Source organism: Pinus tabuliformis, chromosome 1_1, assembly GCF_031772625.1.
Source record: "Pinus tabuliformis cultivar Carrire ecotype Pingquan chromosome 1_1, CPIR1, whole genome shotgun sequence".
Lineage (NCBI taxonomy): Eukaryota > Viridiplantae > Streptophyta > Pinopsida > Pinales > Pinaceae > Pinus > Pinus tabuliformis.
This window is the reverse complement of record NC_142297.1, coordinates 439,899,867-439,909,026: the sequence shown is the minus strand read 5'-3', so window position 1 is coordinate 439,909,026 and position 9,160 is coordinate 439,899,867.

Below are 9,160 nucleotides of genomic sequence, written 5' to 3'. Positions count from 1 at the left end.
TCTCGTTAAAGACATTATTCGAAGGAAGTTGAAAATACATAAAATCAAACTTGCCTATAACACAACAACGATGAAACATAAACTAGTGCTAGAAGATTTAGAGCATCAATCCACAAAAAACATCTCATGTTCTAATTGACATTAACACTAAGGATAATGTCAACTTTGAATCAATGCAGTGTTTGAAACACAATGCTGTAAACAAGTTTGAAGCAATAGATCAACTAATTTCACACAAATTCAAACCATCTTCTTCCTTAAACAAGCAATAGCACAACTTATCTTTCCATCTGCTTAAAGGCGTTATTCGAAGAAACTCAAAAAAGATGTAAAATAAACCTTGCATGTAACACAACAATGAAACAAGTAGTACTAGAAGATTTGTGTCAGTCAAGATCAATAAAAATATTAAGAAACAATTCAACACAAATATCAATGTTTGAACAAAAATATCGAGAACATATAAATGATACACCTATCTTTCATTGTTCAATATGTGAAAAAACTTTCTTTAGAATATATGTTTTGACAGTGAAATAAGTGAACCAAAGAAGACACAAAGAACATTAGAAAACCACTAGATTGTTCCCATGAAATTGAAAAACCTATATTTGAAAATGTAAAAAATAACGGTTGCTTCATCTGTAGGCTTTGCAAAAAAGCATTTTTAGATGACACAATTCCTAAATATGCAGTTCCTGCCAAAATAAGATGAAATAAAGGCACTAGAATGCTTACTTAGCTTACTAAACTAGAAGAAATACTAGTGGCATTATGATTTCCCTTTTTGCAAATAAAGGAAATGACCCATCGACATAAAAAAACCATAGCTAGGTTTAACTCGAGGAGTCATCGATGTCCCAACTAACATATGCAGAATTCAATTTGTGTTGCCCTGAAACATAAAAGACACTGACACAGTGGTTATTGTGCTAAAAAAGTATTTAAAATTCAAAATTTCCTATGTATTTGGTCAGGTTCGAGTTCACATAGTTATGAAAGCATTAAAACAATTATGCAAAAAAACTCTTTACAAGTTAGAAAATGCCAACATAGACGACAATTGGAAACAAGTGTTCATAGAAAACCATGAAGCATACAACAATACATCTGACATTGAAGATAGTGAAAATGATAAGTAGGATATTGATGAACTGATCACAAAAACATTGGTTCATGGTTTCACTGATCCACATACTATCCATGACCTTGTAAATAGGAAAAATAATATTGCACCTGTTGCAAGCTATATGCCATTAGGAATTTTCCAAGATAAATAATTAGAAGAAACGAGTTTTCCATCATTATTCTATGGAAACAAACGCCCAAATGCTCCATTGAAAAACTTTACATATAAAATTTTTTGTCAATGGGAAGTCCTTCATTAAAATCATGACTTTCCTTACCATACAACTAACATGTTTTATAAAGAAATTCATATTATCATAAACCAAGTACTGAATATTATGCAGATTAGAATTAGAAAAGGTCAGTTGAAAGGAAGAAAACTACTTGCAAAACATGTCAAATCCAAACCAAATTTGGTTTGCATTTTGAAATATGATATTTGGTACATGGACTTAAGAACAATTTGCACTTCACCATACTACCATCAACAAATACGTAAAAAGCTATATGTAACGATTTGACAACTAGGTCCACCTACTTTTTTCATGTCCTTTAGTAGCGCAGAGCATCTTTGGGAGCCTTTGATAAATGCATTGAAACATGTAAGGCAAAACATTATGAGACCAAACAAAAATGAATTAGAAGAAAATGAGGCACACTCATTAATAAGAAATGACCCTGTAACTTGTGCACATTACTATAGATCTAGGATGGATGCCTTGCGTCAATTAATAGCTCATGATTACAAGTATTATGGAGAAATTGATGACTACTTCTACGTCAAAAAATTCCAAAACAGAGGAAGTGAGCATGCACATGGCTTATTATGGATAAAATATGCACCGATCTATGGTAAAGACACAAACATTGATGTTGAAGATTTTGTTGATAGATACTTATCAACTGATTCATTAGTTCTAACAAAATACCTTAGAACAATCCAACATAATTGTCACACAAGAACCTATAGGAAACATAAAAATTCTAATTGCAGATTTAATTTCCCAACACCTCCAATGAAAACAATGAAAATGCTTGAACCTCTTGAATTTGATAGTGCTAAAACGAAAACAAATGCAAAGCTAATATTTCACACAATAAACGATGTCAGTTATGATGAAAATGATACATTTGATAGATTCTTGCATAGCATTAGATTAACAAATGATGAATACATACATGCTATCAAATGTACATTAAATCACACAACTTTACTCCTATGAAGAAAGCCAATTGACACCTGGACAAATAGCTTTGCTCAACACATCCCAAAAATTTGGATTTCAAACACTGACTCCTTATTTGTGCTCGATTCATATGTTGTTGCAATGTACTATAGTTCCTATATGACAAAAGAAGATAAAACACTTACATCAACCTTTAAGAACATATGTGAAAACCACCTTGAAACAAAATTTGATATCATGAACACTATTAATTGTCTAGGGAAAGCTTTAGTAAACATGCAACAAATGTCTGCACAACAAGTAGTGAACATCGTGCTATCGCTTCCATTAAACTGTAGTTCACCATTAGGGGAATTTTGAGGTCTAAAATCGGCCACCTAAGAAAATTATAAAATAACAGTGGAAATAATAAAATAAGTTTACATTACATCATCAAATTTTAGAGGGAAAAAAGAAAATATTTTTAACTTGTATTTTCAACTTATCTCCCTATGGGTTTTCTCAAATTTTGAGTGGGAACACTTGTTGGATGCATAATTTTATTCCTTATCCAAGGAGGACCCATGTTGCATACTTTTGATGGACCCTTCTACATGAAAAATGAGAAATACATGAAAAACATGATTGCAATAACGTTTTTCTATGTATTACTCATTTTTTGTGTAGAAGTGTCCATCAAAATTATGAAACATGGGTATGCCTTGGACGAGGAATTAAATTTTGAGTCCAATGAGTACTCTTGCTTGAAATTTGAGTAAAACCTTAGGAAGATAAGTTGAAAATACAAGTTGAAAAAGTAGTTTTATTATTTTATTATTTTTTAATCTTTTTCTGTTTTACCCCTAAAATGGTGAATCATCCCCCATGGTTGACATCATCATATTGAATCCTATTGGTTCTTATAAAGTTTATTTTGGTTGTACATTTTTCTTAGGAGGCCCATTTTAGACCTCAAAAGTTCTCTAATGTGAAAATGTATTTTCATTAACATATCTCCTATAGAAGAACATGCATTTGTTTTGAAAAGAAAAAAACACTTGCAAAAGGAACCAAATGACTCTGAAGGCATAATGTGTCCATCAATTATTGACTATTATATTCTACGACCTGTAGCTATTGATGCTATATTTTTAGCAGAATTTTCATATAGTTATACAAACAAAGGACAAAAACGAAAACAAGCAAATAAGCCATATGACATTCGATGCGTGAGATATAAAAAATACAAAGACATTGAAAATTATTGTAGAGAACAATTAATGTTATACTATCCATATTGGGTCAATGAGACTATGATCAAGCAACATCACCGAAGTTGGCAATTTGCATATGTTTCATTGGAAAAAATAATTAGGCAAAATGAAAAAAAAATAGATTTGTTATAGGACCTACACGGGGTGACATAGATGATGCAATCAATGCAATAGAAACACATACTAAAAAATTATTTGACATAGATAGCATAGAAGAAAACGAAACAAATAATACAATATTTGACAAATGTGTCAATCAAAAATACGAAACCTATGATTTCCAAAGTGATTTGCATCATTTTCAGGATGCAAAGAACTTGACTCTACTATCTCAGGATGCAAAGAACTTGACTCTACTATCTACAAGACCATATGAAAGTGTCAAATAACCAAATATACTATAAGACATAGAGTATTATAAGTTAATGCGATAATTAAACCCGGAACAAGAAAAATTAGTTGCTGATGTGATAGCAAGAAAACTCTATAGGCCAGATGAACCAAGTCATTTGTTCTTGACAGGAGGTGCAGGAATAGGAAAAACATTTACAGCACTAGCATATTTCCAGTGCTTAGTATGCATACATAATGGCACATAATCCATCACAGTTAAAAGGAATAATCACATCACATATAGGAAAGGATGCATTCAACGCAGGCGGTGTCACATTACATTCTACATTCTATTTGCCCTTTAACAACAATGATTGTTCTTCCCTAAACAATGAAAAGTTAGATACATTATCAAATAACTTTGAACAACTCCGTGTAGTTCTTATAGATGAGGCGTCACTTGTTGGTGCGACAGTGCTTTATCATATTGGTAAGCGACTCCGTCAAATCTTGCATACACCAACTTCATATTTCAATAATGTTGACATGATATTTTCTGGTGATCTCTACCAAGTAAGCCCAGTAAGAGACTCTCTTATATTTGAAAACCCAAGAATCAACAAAAACATAATTTCATATGGCTTTTGGACAGAAAATAAAATGTTATCAATTGTATAGATCAATGCGTAAAAAATACCAGATCTTCATCAATGTCCTAAATAGGATGAGATTAAACAAGTAAACCAATACAAATATTTCATACATTAATGAAAATTACCATAGGTTAGCACCTTTAAATCCACTTTTCCCATACATTTTCTACTGAAACAAGGATGTTCATAATCATAATACAAAAATTCTTTCACTAGCACATGGTCAACAAATAACACTGAATGCTAACGATGAGCATGAAATTTCCGGATCAAATTATTTTTATTTTGAAAAGACAATAGCATTGCCGTAAAAAATAATAGTCAAACAAAACATGTTAGTTGAGTTATATACACGAAACTAAAATACCAATGATGGATTAGCCAATGGTGATGAAGGAATTCTCAGATGCTACTCATCCAATAAGAATGGATCTGACATTGTTTGGATAGAATTTCCAGATGTAAACATTTGAAAGCATCAAAGAAACAAATTCAAAGAGCTATATGAGATAAATATATTGTCAACTTGGACACCAATTTTTAAAATTGCAAAAGCATTAGCAATGTCTCACAACAAATCACAAATCAAAATACGGAAACAATTCCCAATACAATTAGCTTGTGCACGAACAATACACCAAACACAAGGACTAATATTGGATCAAGTTGCATTTGACCCAACTGGTGTCACCAAGCATGGGCTAGAGTATACTTCACTATCATGTGTTAAAACCACTGACCCGTTATACTTGATTAACAAACTAACAGCCCAAAACTTTCATGTACATAACAAAATATTAGATGAAATGAAAAGACTAGAAACAATTGCTTCATGGAAACTGGAATTTACCAAAAAAAAGCCTCCCAACCCAAATGTTTTATCAATTGCAACTTTAAATACATGCAGTCTACATGCACATCTTAGTGAGATCATCCATGAAACAAACTTGTTGGACAATATGATTCTATGTTTTCAAGAAACACACTTTTACACTCCAACCAAAAACAAACAATTCCTACCATTAAACTTTGCCATAGAAAATTACATGGATGGCATCCTTACTTGTGTAGAGAAGAATATATTGATCAAAGAAACAAAATCATTTTGTAACAACAAAATTGAACTAATGCCAATTGAAATCTACTTCCAACAACCAATTTGCTTAATCAATATTTATCCAACGCCATTTGAACATGTCTACAATAATAGAAATGATTAGAAAAGAAAAATCGCAAACTACACATGTTAATTGTGTCTTCTTAGTCATTGGTGATTTTAACATTGATATTCGATTAGAAGCAACTTGCAGTCGAGCTCTTACAAAATATATGAAAACTGAAAACTTGCAAGAAATAACAAGTAAGTTATGCCCACGATTAAAAAAAACAATAGATCATATCTGGACAAATTTTCCTATTGAGAAATGTGAAATCAATCTTGCCAATGCATATTGGTTAGATCATGGCATAATTTATGCTTTGCTACAACTCTAATCAAAACATGGTATATGCTTTGTTGCATTTCTAATCACAACAAAAACCAAATTTGTCTGCATCCCTCGTTTGCAGCAATCCAGGCACAATAATGTATCTTGCTTTAGGATCGACAGTGCATCTATTTTTTTTTGTTTTCTAATTTCATGGCTTCCTATTTTCATTAGTAAATTCGCTGTGTCAAAACTGAAATATCTTTGAGTTACACAACTAGTGTTTCAAACATCTAACTCCCGTGGAATGTTTTCAATAATTGCTTTAGAATATATTTGTTTCCATATGTTGTGTTTCCATAGGTGTACCAATAGGGAAAATTTCAAATCCTAAATAAGAGAGTGCAATAAGCAGGACCGAATCTAATAATAAAGCCGATAGTGCAACAAGCGGAAATGAATCTAGCCATTTGGACAAACGGTTCACTCGTTTTCCTTTCGCAATCAAGAACACGCCGACCAATCTTTGCATTTATACATTACTTAATTTTTACATTTTCTTTTTCCATTTTAGTGTCTTTAGTCTTCGTATTTATACACTAATTAATTTCGCTTTTTCTTTTGCCATTTTACTCTTTCTAAAATATCAGGCAAGCAAAAGAAAAAATAGCAAAGCGAGAAATAGTGGCATCGTCTATAATCGACATCTGCATGGGAAGTTTAACAAATATTTTTGAAGGTGATGTGTTAGTGTTATATGGTCCTTCTTCTATTCCAGTATCCTCCTCACCACCGAAGGCACAAGTTGTACACGCCAACCTTGTTGATGTGCACGAACAACTTACAATAACCATCAACATAAGTGATAAACTAATCTCTCAAATTGTCTCCTTTTTCTCTATTAGGAAAAGTGTTCGTATAACAAGGTTCAACGTCACTAAGAAAAGAAAATATGAAAGAGGTGATGCTAGCCACTGCATCTCCTTGACTCTAGCATCTGTCATTTAGACAATACCCATGCTTTATTATGAACGTCGACTTACTCCATACACTATAATTGCTATGATGATTTTAGAAGCAAGTATAGATTATTCAGTTGGAAGCTTCACAATGCTTGTCACAGGATGCCAACAAAACAACTGCCAATTTGAAATATATGTCAAAGACAATGAAACAAACAGTGACTGCACCACGATATTGTGTCAATTGTTTTGTTTTATTATGCATTTATTTTCACGTGTGCATCTTTTCTTTATCTTGCTATTTTTCTTGCAAATAATAAAAATTTCAATTAATTTTTTTCAGGTGTTTTTGGCCGAACAACACGAACACAAATTTGTTCAACTACAACAAGATATAGTAAGGGGAAAGACAATCTTTCTCCTTTTCAAAAACATGGTTCGAAGTGGACCAAGAGAATCACATACCATATGTACATGCTTATCAATCTTCTTTGAGCCACTTAATGATGAATTGACAAAATATTACCTACATACTCTTGCCAAAAAAAAGCTCGAGGAAAGTTCTCAATTGCATTTCAAATTATTCTTATTTATAGACTCTACCAGAAACAAATGTTCAACAAATTTTTTAGTTGAATTAACCTAACAAAAATATTTGTATTCCTAATCGAACTGCTGTAGATATTGACATTATCAAACCCACTTATATGTTTTTCCCACCATACAAGCTATTCTGCAACAACTATAAGCAACTAATTAGAACAACAGACTGTGCAGTTGATAAAATTCTTTATTTCACAAACTGTGGTGACAAAAAATTGTTTTCTTATGAACATAGTTTACAATGTACAATAAAAGATGTAGATGACAAGCTAGATTCCATCCTCTCAAACGATCTTCTTCAAATCTTGTCACCAAGACTCCTACACATATCCTTTGCAGAATATAAGTAGAACATCTCTACACCTGTTTTCATGTTACATGCGTATTCACTAAAAGGAACCTTTACATTTTTTATTGACAATATCATTATCAATATCAAGAAGATTTATCTTCAATTACTTTTCTAGGCCCAAGTTTTGTAATATGCATATTGATAGTTCTATTAAGCCTCAGTTTTGTAACATGCATATTAACAATTGTAAATATGAAAAACTTGTATATGTTTTCAGAGTTTTGTTGTCACAATTGTAAATATGAAAAACTTGTATATGTCTTCAGAGTTTTATTGTCCAATGAAAAAAGACACTGTACTTCGCTAGCTTTCTAAGCATTTCCATCAAAATGTTTAATGACATTGTGTTAGATCTTCTGTCTCTGTTTTTTGCCCATCTCTCCATTATAATTCTTCCTACAAAGGTATACCATTTTTCTTGTGGTTGTGCTTCCGCGAATAACAGATTTTTCCACAAAGATGAAACATCCCTGTTCCAGATCGATAGTCAGTCCTATTTGAAGGTTGAGTTTTCTAATTACAGGGCCTTTTAATTTCATCATGGTTTTAAGTAGTTTTGTTTCCAGAAATGTATATATATATATATATATATATATATAAAATTTATTCTGTGATATTGTTTAGCATATGATCCTAAATTTGCTCTGAAACACTGATCTGGTTTAAGGTTCTGGCAGGTAAGAACCTGGACTGACTAGTTGAAATTTCCATAGGAATTTCAAACTTGCAAATCTCCAACAAACAATGCTTTCTCATTCGCAATGTAAGCAAGTTCATATTCATAGAAACCCATTTAGCTTTCACACACTGTCAAAAGTCTACTACATAAACCTCTGTTGCAGTAATATGTTGTTGACCTTGTAATCCTCGGTTATGTCTCCAATATCGTTTCTTATTCCCAGTTTTAGATGCAATTCTACTCCCAGTTCTCGATACAGAAAACCAATTACATTTAGCAAAAACCCTCCTTAGCATGCTGGGTTACTTACTCGGAAGATTCACGAAACTGATATTGATTTATTTATGCATCCTTCGCAGAGCTAATCTGCTTGCAAGGTAGGCAACATTTCTTTAGAAAACATAGCAGCTATTGGATATTTGGACAGTCGGAGATTTTGTGAAACATCGACTTGGTTTTGTAGACTAATGACTTTTCTGCATTACAATTAAACTCCCTAGAAATTGTAATCCTAAAAAATTTTGCTTTCTTAACAAGGTATTTATTTTTGAGTGATTTTTTCTTTACAGTCCCCGTTGCTTTA